The following is a 15,498-nucleotide window of genomic DNA, read 5'->3' as shown; positions in this document are numbered from 1 at the left end:
CAGAACCATGAGGACTCTTCATATTTGCTTTCTTGATAAATTAATAGACGTGCTTGTGCTGAGTTAAGGGCACCTGAAATCCTACATAAAAATAAAAAGTAAGCAAGACCGAGGAATGACATAAACACAGTTCCACAGCGACCTTCACTGTGAATACCTCAACAACTGAAGAGCGACCTAAACATGTGCAGCTCTCCAGCCAGATGTATGCTCATCTACACAGCAGGAGCTTCTTGCATAGGCTGCTTCATCAATAACCCACAGAGCAGCTCATTCCACCGCACCAGCGAGCAAACCCCCATGCCTCGCAGGCACTTCCTGCTAAGCGTGAAACAATACGGCGCTGGGGAGGACTTGTTAAAAATATATCATCTCAGGAGACGGAGCGCTCGCTGGAGAAATGCATAAGCAGGTGCGTTTGTCATCGGCGCCCTCGTTCCCAAATGCATGAATGCGTGTGTGCATATATAAATGCCGGTGCATATCCCGTCTGTGTGTTTTCGGGAGGCAGTTTTCTCCCGATGCACAAAAAAATAGTCCAGGCTACATGCGGTGCATCATAACAGTGAAGGGGTGGGGGGGCAGATAACGATGCCGGTCCTGTCATGTTTCATGCATTCTGATAAGGCAGGCAACACGGCGAGAAAAGCTCTGAACAAGGTGAGCGGCCCACGGGGATGACAGGCTGCAACCGCCGGTGAACCGTGTTGGTACACGACCTTCCTCTTAACACGTCCGCCGCGCCACAGTGCAACTCTCACATCTCTAACGTGGCTCCACAGATAAGACCGATGGACGTTTGGAGTGTGGTTGACACATCCAATGTTTCCGCTGCTATATTTTTTTGTAAACATCTTGGGAGGCCTTCCAAATGCATCAATAATTCCACTTTATGAGCCCCTAATTTTAAGGATAAATAAATACAGGTTTGACCAGAAGGTGCTCCAAAAATAAAGTGGATATTAAGGGGTGTAAATTACGTGAGCACCTCCGTTCTGACAGATAGCATTACTCAGTGATGCAGACCACCGAACCATCAATTTGTCCAGCTGTTTCATGCTCTGTGCTTTGTCTTTCTATCACAGCCCTGCACTATTTCTTCCTGCTAATCCCCCCTCCTCTCTATCAACTTTCCCATTTCTCTTTTGAGTTGGCTCTCATCTTTCTCAATCATCTGGTCTCTGGGATTCCTGTACGCCATTTCTATATCTCAATCACATGGAGCGAGCCACCAAAGTGAGGAATCATATGTAATATCACACTGCAGTGCACCTTACTAATGAAAAGGTGAAGTTCTGTCAGCAGGAGGGGCGTGGTTTTTCCGTCTTCTTCCCTCGTTCCTGGCTTACTTCACGGCTAGAATATATCCTCTGACTGTCTCTGCTTATCGTCAGTACCTGGTGCTACAACACACGACAGGGTTATTATTCACCAAGGTCAGCACGGCTGTTTGATTATCATGACGGGTTGCAACTTTAAAGTTGATCTAAAACGGCATTTTAAGAGTATCCAGCTTCGTAGTGAAACAGGATGGGCAGGTGGAACAAAATGGAATTTGATTTGATCGTTCTAGCTCTTATTATCTTAGCTTTTATTATTGGTTGAAAATGGTTGGCACGCATCATATTTTGTTTTCAAGGAATATATAATATGACCGGGGAACTGAACTAAAAGGGTTTGTTCATTCCAGCTTGACCTTAAGACCCTGCATGTCTTGTCTGCTCGCTGGTGAAGTGGCTGTTTCTTTGTGTGGCGGATGAGCACCAGGCTTTCAAGCATGCAAAACACTCATCTGGAGCTCATGGATGTTTTACTGCACATGTGCTGCCCTGTCCAACTCTATTGTGCCCACTAAATGCTAACTGAGCTGCCTTTCAATTATTCATTCCGAATCAAAGACAAAGAAAAAACGGATCGCAATAAAAGCAAAATCCATTACTTTCCACTGGAGAAACAGAATTGAAATGTATCGCTGCAGATCTTTTCCATGAGGTGGGAGTTCAGCGAACAGTTAATGGGGTGTATCAGTCTGAAAACAAGCTGAAATCTGAGCAATAAATGCTCACTGTGACACTTGGCGTGTTCTCATGTCTAGTATATTGTGAATTATGCAAGAAGGAATAATGTTATTCAAGCAGCAAGTATTTGTTTTAGCATTTTTATAATTGTATTATGCAGTACTTTGACAGTGTGTTTATTATGCTTATGTGAGTGTGAGTGAAATTAGTCCTGTCCTGTACAGTATGCGCTCCCCTTTCATCTCCCTACCCCCCCACCTCTAAGCCCTGCAGCGGCCCAGCTTGGCGACACCGGTACCCTCGTTAATCACGCGGTGTCAGGCCTTTAATAAGTCCTTGACGGGGGTTTCGCCGTGAACGACACTCTTTATCAAAGGTTTACACTGCCAGTGTGTCCTGGAGAATGATTGATCCCACCACATTCAGGTCTGCCCTTCATGCCGACTTGACGGAGCGACACGCACACAGCCAGCGTTGGCAGCTCGGACATGTGTGGGTCCCAAAACGTGTGTCTCCCTGCGAGGGCGAGAGTGTGTGTGGGTGGCGGCGGCGGCACTGAGCTGGCACCAGGCGGCTACGCCTCCATGATGAATACTCCTGCCCCGTTCCATTTCTCTTCCTACCGACCAACCAACCCTACGTGATCCTGCATCTCCAAACGTAAAACACTCCCATTACAGATGCTGTGATAAAGTGATGTTTTAACCTTGCCTGCCTGTGGCTGGAAAGGAAGCAGCCAATCCACTTAACAAATGAAGTAATATCAGCAGCAATAGGTTGGCCTTGTCGTTTTACTTATGGACATTACACAGTAGCCTATGTGAAGCATTATCAGAGCCCTGCTGGCCTTGTCACCGGGGACGCTGGAAGCCTGGATGGATTATATCAATATCAAATCCATCACAGCCAAACCGCCTGGACTGTCCCTAAATCTGTCAAAATAAGACATAGAATTGATAGAAAAGTAAAGATGTTTGCTGCACTGTGCTCCTTCTCTTTCCTGGGCGTTACTTAAGTGTTTGATTATTGTGCCAATGCAGAAGGAGGGGATTCAAAATAACGGGAGATAGTCAAACAACAAACTAGTGCCAAATAAATAGATATCAAAGAAATAAAGATATAAATGTTAGACTTAAAGCAGAACTCACCAATCCATCAGGTTGTAGATTGAAGTTATACCGATATAACAAATTAACTCCATTCTCTTCAACACATTTCCTTTGATAGTCTAGTATTTCTGCAATAGGGGGAAAAAAAACTTCTCTCCGCTGTGATACAGTTGAATATGCAGTAAGCCACGTTGAAAAGGTCAGAATAGGGTGTAATACTCTCAACATTAATCCCACACCTCGATCCATTGTTAATATGATGAAAATGCAATTAAAAGCACACTATTCAAAAGTCCATAACTAATCACAGAGGTCCTGAGTGTCATGCAGATACCACGGCTTTTGATGAGGAATGCAGGATATGCTAGACCCCGAACCCCCCCTCGAAGCACCTGAGAGGCCACAAAACGTCTCACAATTAGGGCGAAATGTGGAGGGTGGTTGATGCAGTAAAATAAAGCAATCAGGGAGGCTAATGGCTTCATATAAACACTTCTGGATTAACTAAATGATTACTTTGACTGATAGGAGACAGTTTTGAAAATGAGAAACGAAAGAGACGTCCGAGAGAGGCAATGAGGAAGGAAATTAGAAAGAAAAATGTACTGACTGGCTATGTAGTCGAGAGAGAGCGTAATGTGGATAAACACAGGTGAATGAGAAAGATTGTTTGACTGCAAACTCGCTGATGATCCATCAATCCCCGCGCAGAGATCGGGTGGAACATTCGAATAGCTCGTTCGAAGTCACATCCTTTTTAAAGCATGGCGTTAAATAGTGTTCTCAAGGTGGCCATCACTGATCTAAGAAGTATAATTGGAGTTTACACCACTGGGTCAAATACAAACAAATTGGTTACACTTCAATGTCTCCATTCATTTGCGTGAAGTAATACACAGAATTAACATTGCGAAACAGCAATTGTATGATTAGAAGAACCATAATTAATTCTCTTTGAGATTTTCAAAAAAAGGTTCATTCCCTTAGAATATTAAGTACCTGAGATGAAGCGTAATTTCCACTCGGTAAGAACAGAAACCGACAGAAAAAGTAAAAGCAAAGTAAATGTTGTAGTGATTTTCGGTTAAAATAGAAAGGACTAACTCTAACCTTCAACACGGAAAATCAAAAATCAGCACAAGAAAAATACTCCAGACTTTGATTACCATATCGCTGCTATTATTCCATGGAAAAGAGAAATCACAAAAAAACGGTTGATGATATCAGTGCCAATTGTACCAGCAGACCTGTTTGTCAATGGCAGCGCTGGCGAATGAATTGCTCTGGGAAAGGTCTCTGAATGGAATCTAAAGAGAGCAAAGTGAAAGTGGCTGCAGGCAACGCAGCGACCGAATGTGAGGGCCTACTACAATCTCACTTTTATTTTTCTGACCGACACACATAAAAGCAAACCTGAGGTTGGCTGCACCATCTGTTGGAACAGGGAAGGGAGATTAACAGAGAGGAGAAGGGACAAACAAGTGTGTAACAGTTGAGCGTTTGCCTGTTCCGTCCACGTTTGGTTGAGAGGCTGTTAGCTGTGGAAATCTGTCCACATTCCCAGTAGCGTCGCCTCCCTCAGCCCAACATGTCGCCGCCACCCTCTCTGCCCAGACAGTAGGGCTGGGTATTGTTTAGAATCTCACGATTCGATTCAATATCGATTCGATTCGATATTGATTGAAATGCTTTGATATCGATTCAGTTTCAAGTAGAAATACACAAGTAAGAGTACCAGATCATTTTTTCAAATAATTTATTTAGTTTCATGCCTTATGAACAGCCGTGGTATAACTCATAGCATGATAAAACAGGACACTACTTAAACACTGAACTACAGTGCATGTAACCGCCGCGGAAGCTATGGTAGTAGACAGTAGTAGTGCAGATATACCGTTGAAATGCACATATTTGTTTATCTACTCTTCACTCATTTATTAAATGTATTTTCTCTTCCTGTTTCCCAGTGCGAGTTGAGATACACAACTATGATCGCATTTGTCAATCGCGGTATTTTATTTTGAAAATTGCTTTTATTTTGAAAATTGGCCAGATTGTCTCGTGTTTCTTTAGCTGTGGCTGCAGACCCTGAATTGGGACACAGCTACTGTGTGATTTACTGCCAGAACTGACGCGTTCGCTCGCGGGACGCGCAAAAAATAGAGCAGACGGCGGAACGATCGCTTCACGGCGCGGGACGGCCGCGCCTATTCGCGGCGCTCCGTGTCTGGTGTGAACGACACCATAGCTTAACAGGGGCGCCGAAAGGAAGCGGGCTCCGCTACGCGCCTATTCGCGGCGCTTCCACGGCCGGTGTGTACTCACTCCGGTCGCCATATTGTAATGGTTTGGTCTAGTGCGGCCCCCGTCCGTACAGCGCGAATCACACGAGGGTGTCGGTCACAGCGCCCCCACTGGCCAGGGGCTTGAATCGATTCAGAAGATTGCTGAATCGATATTGAATTGCGGGGAAACGAATCGCAATGCATTGCTGAATCGATATTTTTACCCACCCCTACCAGACAGCCATGCTTTTTGTTCCAAGGAAAAAAAAAAAAAAAACCTCTCATATTGTTTCTCCAGACCTTTTAGCAAAGGCACACCTCTGTAATCATTTCTGTAGCAACAGGGAGCTTTTTTTTTTTTGGTCCCCTCACCAATGCTGCAGCTATTGGTTTGGATGAATGTGGGTGCAGGAAAACAATCGGCATACAAAATATCCAACACTGAAAAGTGGAGGTGTGGTGTAAGGAAATTAATGCAACCCACTAACCTTATTGTGGAAACAGATGATTCGCTATTACGTCTTTTCAGCTTTCAGCCACATAAATGGAGTTTTGATTATTATGTGCAGGAGGTATAGATTGAGCTGTGCACACCATAGATTTAGACAAAGGAAAATGGGACCTTGTGTTAAAGCCAGCATTAAACTGCATATAATTTATAAATCCATAAACTCCCCTGTCACAATGCTGCCATTTGACTAAAGCTCTAATGGCTGGCCAACAAAGAAGCTCGCATGTAGCTATGACCAATAATAAAATGCATTAAATGTGACAGTATGTATTCTTATAGCAGAACATGAAAAGTAGGAAAGGAGGGAAAGCATTTAATAGCTACATTACCAAACGTTGCATATACCTTCACCAAGGTTTTTCTTTGCATGTGGAAGTGAATGTAAAATTATTTGGAATAACAAAAAAAATGAATGTTATTTGCTGTTTGGTTGCTGGGGAGGGTTACATATACGGTAGTTCTGTTTTGTATCCTTAAGCTTTTGGGTCCTTTGTTTGTAGATTCAGATTCTAACTGCACATAATCTCTTCTTGAATTTTGAAGATTTTTTTGTTGTTGTTGCATGAACAGAGGAAAAGCAGATAAAGGAGCATGTAGAAACTATAAATCCAGTATAGACCCAGCTTTACTAGATACAAAAAACTAGGCTTTCTACAAATACCCAATTCAAATCAAAGACAAAGCTTAGAAACATTCTTTGACGATGTGTAAGAGCGTCTTGAATTCTGCCCTGAGGGACGCACGCAACACAATGAAAAACATTCATGTGGGGCCTCGAATCCAACCAGCCTTTCAAAGAACTCCAAAAATCCTTAAACTTCCTGCATCCAGCAGGGGGGGGGTTAGCATTAAGCTTGACTAAAGATGAATTTCTCTTTGTTTGTCAAACACACACAGACACCGACAGTGAACGAATTTCATGCAATCAAATTTCAATTTCCCATGAACGAAAATGTACAAAATTCTATTTCTCAGAAAGAAATACAATCAGAATCGGCTGGTCAGACTCCTGAAAAGATTGCATTCAATGCATCTCTATCATGTGGTTCACATAACGGCCTTGCTACAGCATATTTACTTGAACTGTCTCAAGTGACACTAGCAGATGGACCTTTATGCTGACGTCTGTTGCATTCACCAACCATATTCATATATTCAAGTACTGGCAAAATAAAAAGCAAATGAAAAGGTCCTCAACACACAGCAGCCAATTATTCAAGGTTAACTTTTGTGTCAGAAAACAGTGATAAAAAGTTTCTCGACAACGACTCAATGAGATTTCATTTACTTGAAATTGGCATTTTTACGCCTTTGCGCTGGAATTAAGCATGCTAACTTCAGCCCAAACCTCATCTGCACAAACATCCCTTACTCAATTTCACAGCCAGATGCCACCCGCTGATCTCGACTCCCCTTCTGCTGCACAAACATCTTCCACATCCCACATCCCTGCCTCACACGTGGCTAGAAGCGCCCGCGTTTCCACGTCTTTTTAACGCCACACATCACCCGAAGGCCCTCTTTTGTGACAACGCGGATGACGGCAGATAGTCATAAGCTAATTCAAGACCTTTCGGCACTTGTCAAGCGATAGAGATCGATCGCCACATGTCACACACTTTAAGTGAAATATTGGACGAGAATGACTGTCGCTCGTTAACGATCAAACAAGGCCGTTAGCCGTGGCGGTGCTCTTGTTTCACGCTGTTAATCTAAGACTTGACCCAGTCATCAGTGAGCTCATGTATGTCGAGTTTTTTTTTTTTTTTTTTTTTTTAATGGATGTTCCCGAGATGCAAGCATGTCAAACGGCAATCGTCACCCCCGGAGCTGTGGGCTGTCAGACGGCTACATGTCAAAACCTCTTGATGTACGAGGCACTTTCTCTCTGCTTTAATGCATTTAAATGGAGCTGTGAGTCCGGCAGCACCGGCCCAATTTCAGAACCAGCGGTAACGGCTCAATCTCATCTACTGCCCTGGTGGACGGAGCGTGTACATAGGAAATGTAATTGAAAATCCATCAGGCGCACCCACGTGTACACACACACACACACACACACACACACCAGGCTTTTCCTTAACAAACTCTCTCTATTACACACACACACACTCACGGAGGATCATATCTCACATTTCAAAGCGTTGTAATAATAACGGATGTGTGATGAGCTGCTGCCTGATGTAGAAAGCTAATCCAAGCAAAAAAAATTGATTTACTAGAGTAATTGAACTACAGTCAAAGAATTATTAGGGTGAAAGAGCTCCAGACTGCACTCAGTGTAAAGGTATTCTAACCTTGAATTTAATTAAAATCCTTTTTTTCCTCCTCCCTTAGAGTCCTCGTGGCACGTGTGCTTTTAAATCAAGAAGTCGGCCTCATGCACTTAACTCACAAAGCATTCATGAGGAGAACGTTTTGTTGATATGAAAATCACCACCCAAACGTACGGACTTTGCATTAAAATGTAAATGAGACGGGGTGTAAAGTAATCACTGCAGGACTATGCATAGATCATATAACTGAAACACTTTAAATATATAAGTCATTTGTGTACAAGTATTTGTGTTATAGCCTGCTGTTGTGCCTTACGTGTCTTGAAGAAGCATCAAATGCTAAAAGTTACTTTAACAAAAACACCAATGGAAGACCACGTGCCTGCTGCACTTACACCTACAGCTTATTACCAACCTCAGACCATGAATGTTTGAGAGAAACCCAAGCAAAATGTGTCGACCTCGCTGTTTCCGACTGATAACAAGCGAAAGACACCACAGCCGGTGGTGCGCGCTCCCCAGACACCAGCAACAAGCAAACAAACGCGATGCACGAGCACATGGTTGCAGCAAGAGAGCATTCGCTTTCATTAAAAAAAGCACAAACATTTGAGAAAACCCGCCGCGTCCCGCCAGCAACCTGCCTCTCTAAGTGAAGCGATAGACGACACATCCACAATGGACGTGAGGGAGGAGAGGGAGACGTCGCCGACCAGCCGGTGACATGTTGGTTTGGCTCCCTGTCACTTAGGAAATGTCAGCCGAGCACATCCACTTGTTCACTGGCAGATAGGCAAATGTCTTCCTGGCAGGGAGACTCTGTGAATGTAGGTCGGATGTCCCTGCACCTGTTACGTTTTTATGCCTCGGAATGTCATTTCTATTGTGGCCCAACATCAGGGATAATTTGAGTGCAGTCAATCCACAGATTCAAATTAAAACAATCAACATGTCGGTGCTAAAAGAGGAAGCTTTTACTTCTCGGGTACACCTAGGGCACTGCTCCAGAGCAAACTACAGCATTCCACATGGCCTAATTTAACAAAAACTAACTGCAACATGCACAGATAAATCACTCACTGAAACTGCCAGCCCCATATTCCCCGTTTCACCGTGCAAACCGTGTTACCATATCAAGTAATGGCAGCGTGCTGAGTCACAACTTGGACACTGACCTTGATTTTTCAGTTCAGCCAGAAAAATCCCGTGACCGGTCTTTGGGAGTCGAGAACTGTGTTACGGAAGAAATCACTTGTTAGAAAAAAGGACAAAACATCCAGCAGAGAGCCAGTCCGAAGGTTTGGACTATTACACACGGGTGGTAATACAGCTATCAAACCAGCAATGATTGTACTCTAAAAAAAGGGGGGGGCTTTTTCACAGCAGACATTTTAACAGCAGGATGCAGTTTTTAAGTTTCATGGATGGATGGATGGATGGATGGATGGATAGTAGGGGTGTGAATCTTTGGCTTCACTTCGATTCGATTAACGATTCAGTTGGCAATTCCATTCAAGGTCAATTATTTTTTTGGAACAATTCGATTCCGTAAACCAAGATTTGATTCAGTAACTTTTAACCATATTCTATATCCATGAAATAAACATGCAATAATGCGAGTGAGACTATCTGTATTCTCCTGAAAGGTGAAAAAATAAACAGACCACAGAATTACCTGTTTAACATATATGTTACAGCATATTCTATGCTGAATACAAAAATGTAATTAAACATTGCTCAGTTATTTTTCAATAGGCTACATGCTGGCAGGGGAGAGAGTGTCTTAAAAGTCTTAAAACATTAATCATAATTAAGAGTCGATAGATACGTTATTGATCCAGAGGGATTACAGAGGGCTTCCACACAGAGAGCTTCGTTAATGTCGTTGGTTACACCCGTGCTTTTCCTGCTAAAAAGTCAAAACATCTGGCCCGATGAAGACCTATTTAAAGTCTCATAATCCCTGACAAATCCATTGTTTCAGGTTCAAACACCTGTTTCCATTTGACATCTTGTTCCGTGGTGTAAACATTAGTCTCCTTTTTGTGTTTTTAAACAGCAACGTACAGAACATTCAGGATGCGGAACTTTTTAGCCAGGAACCTTTTTCACATGAGATATTTTTGTCACAGTAGGAAAAAAAATGTGTCAAAAAAATAAATAAATTCATAAAAAATGGTTGAATTCCATTTACCTCCCAGGGTTACTGGTTTCGTGCACGCTGGCTTACTGTCACGGCTTATTGAGACATTTGAAAAGACAGAGCCCTCGTTAATGCTATTAGTTACACCTGTGCTGTGCCTACTACAGTAATGTTGTGGGGAAAATGTCTGCTGTGAAAGGTCCTACTCAGTGTTGCTGATTAAAAATGACTAACATTGCCAATATGCTAAGCTATGGCTAATTTGGCATTAATTGTAAGTCAGCTAAAGGCCAAGAAAAAGCTCTCATAAGCATTTCATCATGGTATGTTAGTTACTCACCACTCTCCAGTTGAGCTTGAGGAAGTCGGTTTTGGGAACATTTTCCGGCTGTTTTGCTCATTCCATGACTCTGTCACGGCTGCTACAGTAAAGACAACTCCTTCCACACACCTGGGATACGTTTCTACTTTAAAACACGTCACACACACAACCAGAACGGCCCTCTAGCTGAAACTGTGCTAATTGAAAACTGGGGAGGGGAGATGTGCTAGCTTGGGATCATTATGGCTACAAACAACCCATAATGCAGCACTGTCTTAAAGGAACAGACCCCCTCTGGCTCTTGTGGTAAAAATGATATGAATGCATACTGATTTAATAAAGAAGCAGTGAAATACACTCTTATAGCATTACGTCTCCTCTTAAAAAGTGTAGACATCCCCCCAAATGCCTTAGTTATATTCCACACTGCCTTTTTTTTTTGCCGCCCACATTAATAAGTTAGAGCCAAGTCCCCAAGGAGAGCCCTGGACCTTGAAGTAAATTTTATTATGGTGCAATTACAATTTCAGAGGCCATCACGTGAAGCCCTTTCCCCATAGACTTACATTGAGAAAGAGATGTATGTAATTATTTAGGTAAATCAACTTCAAATTAAATCATTAGGTCATAAAAGTTTTAAAATGCAAATGTAGATGCGGCCCCCAGTGCCGCCTAGGAATGAGGGTCAAGCCACCCACAAATTATGTCTGTAATGTATGTAATTGTATGAGACTAGCCGAGAGAACTTATGTTCTGGTTGGTTGACAGCATATATGGCTGATGTTTGGCTTCATGGTGGCACAAGGAGAAATGTGTTGCTAATATTTGAGTTGTTGAATATTAAATTGTGTAAACGTTATCACTAAAGCTTGTTGAAAATATAAAGCGTATCCATATGGATCTTATTAAAGTATAAATGTTAACACTTGAGGTAGAACAATGATGAAAAGTAGAAATATAAGGAAAGGGGGGGAAGCTAATGGCTTCCTAAAAGAGCATATATTTAATCGATGGTTAACTGCATTATAAAAGTAACTCTTGTTCTTATTTTAGCCCCACCATTATCATGCAGATAGCTTTGGTTTAATTTGCTTTAACTGCTTAAAGAATTGTATTACTCTAAAACAATCATGGACCAGAAACTACTTCCAGTTTTTTTCAGTTTATTTTGCACAACTGAGTACTTCTCTGGCGATAAGTGCTCACTGGTTAATTCTGTGTCACTGCAGGGCTCAACAAACAGCTGCAACGTCGTTTGATTGGTTCTGATTCAGCCATAATCCCGGGTATCGATCAACGTGTGACTGCTGCGATTTCAGTCATTCAAGTGTGCTGCCTCGACCGTAGAGGGGTCTGATCTCAAAGATCTAGACTGACCAGATCTGATCAGACCATTCCTCCGTCGTGCCCTCCATACTTTCCCCAGAGAGCAAGCGTCCACTTCCTTTAAACAAGGTAAATTGAATTAGGACATTCCAGCAGCTGACAAGAGTGAAATTGAAGTTGAAGTGTGAGATGCAGGATTTTACACAGAACCCCAACACACAACAGAGCTTGATCACGCTTCTGTCTGCAAGCCGGATTCCAAACAAGCACCAAGGAGAGCGATAACGGACAGCTGGAGCTCACTCAGTCAGGACAGGAAGGAGTTTTTATGTTTGCAACGTGGGTGGCCACGCGTGCGTTCGAGTGTGCGCGTGTTTGTCAATGTGCACTGGGATTATATCGCCGCGGGGACAATAAAGTCGAGTCGAGGGACATGCAAGCTATTTGGAGAGAATTTCCCAGCAGAAAGCCCAAATCTCAGTCCTGTTGCAGCTTATAGAGCCTTTAAAAAAAAAAAAATACAAAAATCGTGAGTCCCGGCTGTTAAGGAAAACAGAAACATGGAGAGAAATGATAACATACTCTGTTGGCCTACGTTTCTCAGGCTGGGGTATTCATCTGTCACTCACAGCTAATGCAGCCTGTTTCTTCAATTCAGCCTGTCTGTTTCACTCAAAGTGAACTAGATGCATGCACAAACGTCGGACCCCTCGAGGTATGAAGATGAAAAAAATCAATAAGGCAGTTAATCTGTGAGAATGCAACACACAATACTCAATAAATTAGGATTATCTCACTCCTGCTGGTTAGGCCCTAACTGCTGATTAAGTGTCTGGCTGGAATAAATAAAATAAAAAATTAGACATACTGCAGCATTTTTTGGGGGGATTTTTCTCCTTAACGGGCACCATCCAGCAATATTTCTCTCCTCTCGCGTTCACGGGTGTGAGGCATGGATTTCCATCATATTAAGTGAAGAATCTTGCATCTATCCATCCAGAGTGTGTTCTAAATCACCTGCGTTAATGTGCCCTGGCTTCACACAATGCTGCTATCCATCAAAGCACTTCTGTGGCCTTCCTCTGCAAATCATAACACTACAAACGTCCTCCAACGCCTGCAGCTACTTCCATCTCCTGCTTATTGCCTCCCTTCTCCTCTTGACTACTATTTCCTCACCTGTCACTCTCCCTTGCTGCTCCCCCCTCTCTTCAAACTTTTCCTTTTTGTTTCCACTTTCCCCAACATCAAACCATCTCGTTTCCCTCTGTCCCCTTTGACCCCTGCAGCCGAAGCTATCCCCCAACCCCCTCCTACCTCTCTTTTCTAGCCTTGATGCCAACTTGTTTGCCTTATCAATCACATTTTCTCATCCATTCTTCCCCACCAGCAACGGACCATTCCATCACTCACCGCTCGACGCCCGCGTTCAACCCCTCTCACCCCGTCGTTGTGATGGTTAATTCCATCAGTCACACGCCTCTCACACACCCACCACCAAGCCCAGCCACTTCCATCAGAGCATTAATCCATTTAGAAGAGAGAGAGGCTTCCCGGGTCTGCCGGTGTGGCTGCGAGCTGGAGCCACAGAGGGAAGGGGAACGGAGATAAAACGGAGGCAACTTAAGACCTTCAGCAAAGTTAAAAACATGTGGGGATCCTCCTGATTGAAGCAAGAACTGTGCTGCTTCAGTTAAACAGTCAACCTACAGTTACGTTGGTGCAATAGAGCCGTACATGTTGACCTCGGGTCTTTATAGGACCATTATTAGTAAGGTTTTGTCTCGTCAGGTCTCCGTGATGCCTTCAGGCCACCGTTATCATGAAAACCAACAGATTTTCAAATATCAGATTCCTTCTGCCATCAGGCAGCTAAATTTAGACGGTAGCCATTTCAACTTATGACTATGTTTTTCTTCATTATGGCTTTACTATGGTAGCATATGTTGCCGATTTTGGTTTGTTTGTTGACCTGTGCGTTTTTGACACGATGCTGATGTTGCTTGTGTGACTGAGGATGAGCTAAGATGCAAATTAATTGCCCTTCTTGGGACCAAAAGTAGTAAAAATATGAATCTGAAGTGTACTAGTCCAGCTTGTGTTGTCCTTTCTGGCTCATTGTATATCGTGGATGTCATATCACATGCTAATTATGACGGAACACTTTAAATGAAATGGTTTTGATTAAAAAAAACAACCAACACAACATTTCCAGCAGCCTTCCTCTAACTACTATTAAGTTGTTGGTATAGAGCCAATGTCTCACACATTAAAGTCTGCCAATGAGCATAAGGCTCGTATTTATGTCTAATTGCCTTCTTTTTCGCGTCTCCGCAGATTCGTTCTGCAATCAGCACCTCTCCCATTCAGGTCACATATTCATGCGAAACCATCCCATGATTAAAGCTCACAGTCTAATAGTCCTCGTGTTATTAAATATATGATGTCTGAATAATCGATGTGTGCAAATAGTGATATTAACAGACTGGAAAATAACGAGTTGGCGTTCAGTGGGAGTAATGAATGAGCGAGCTGTACTGGAGGTTGTGACGATGCTGGGCTCTACCAAATCCATCTCGGATGGGGAGCTCCATTTCAACCCTGCTGTTAATTCTCTGCCGTTCCAGGAAAACGTCACCGGCCTCGTGCAGCCCTTATCGTCTTGAGGATGGAAACGCTCACTGAGGGGCCCCACATGGGGAAAATAATAATTATAATGCAGAGGGTGGTGATGAAATGGGGCGTGGAGAAATGAAACGGAAGGCCAGAGTTAATGAACAGGGCGTGGGAGTGAGAGCCTTTTTTTTATGTTCTTTTTCATTAGCTAAAACATGAGTAAGATTATTTGTCATCGTTTCCCTCTCAGCTGCCGTCACCTCAGACGCAGTGTAGTCATTTTGTTTTAATTCTGCTTTAATCTGATCAGCAGCTGTTCTGCATTTGTTCTCTCTTCACTTCATTATAGGCTTTCCATCATTGCAGCGCATTCAAATTATTCTCTCCCCCGTGTGAGTTCTGACGCTTTTGTCGTTATTGTGACTTTCCAAACATCGCTGGAAGGTTAACGCCGGATCTACGCCTTGTGTACCTTTTTTAAATCAATGTAAAATATGCATTTCCCATTCACCTTTTTTTTTGCTTTTCATCTGGCCTGTAATTTTTCTGACATCTGGCATCCATCCTTGTTTTATTTTCCTTCCTGTCTCTTACAGTCAGGCGATGCCTCGAGTTTCACTTATTATTTAACCTCCCGTTGTGTGTCTCTTTCTTTCCATGCCAACCTCTTTTAGGAGTTGTTTTTTTTCTCCCCCCTCCATCGCTATCTGCTACTCCTCAACGTTTTTCTCTCTCGCTGTCACCCACACTTGGCTGCTTCTCTCACCTCAGTTGACCTTTTCTTCCGAGACAATGACAGAAAAAAGAAACTCCAGGGAGATACATACATCATGCAGAGCCACTGGAAGGTCCCTCTCCGCCAGCTGTTATCCCTCAACATTCAGCCCATGTA

General features: G+C 43.1%; 2 protein-coding genes across 2 annotated transcripts in view; one reads left to right on the top strand and one right to left on the bottom strand.

Moving 5' to 3' along the window:
- The window catches only part of hsbp1b (heat shock factor binding protein 1b), a 341,874-nt gene extending 339,349 nt beyond the window's left edge, over positions 1 to 2,525 (top strand). The window contains exon 4 of the mRNA XM_084018320.1: positions 2,516 to 2,525. The gene's annotated coding sequence lies outside the window, so the exon portion shown is untranslated. The remainder of the gene's footprint in view (positions 1 to 2,515) is intronic.
- The window catches only part of cdh13 (cadherin 13, H-cadherin (heart)), a 291,682-nt gene that overhangs the window by 254,166 nt on the left and 22,018 nt on the right, over positions 1 to 15,498 (bottom strand). The gene's annotated exons all lie outside the window — the stretch shown is intronic.

This window comes from Eutrigla gurnardus (assembly GCF_963514095.1).
Source record: "Eutrigla gurnardus genome assembly, chromosome: 9".
Lineage (NCBI taxonomy): Eukaryota > Metazoa > Chordata > Actinopteri > Perciformes > Triglidae > Eutrigla > Eutrigla gurnardus.
Note: the sequence above shows the minus strand (reverse complement) of the source record. Positions and strands in the feature narration are given on the sequence as shown.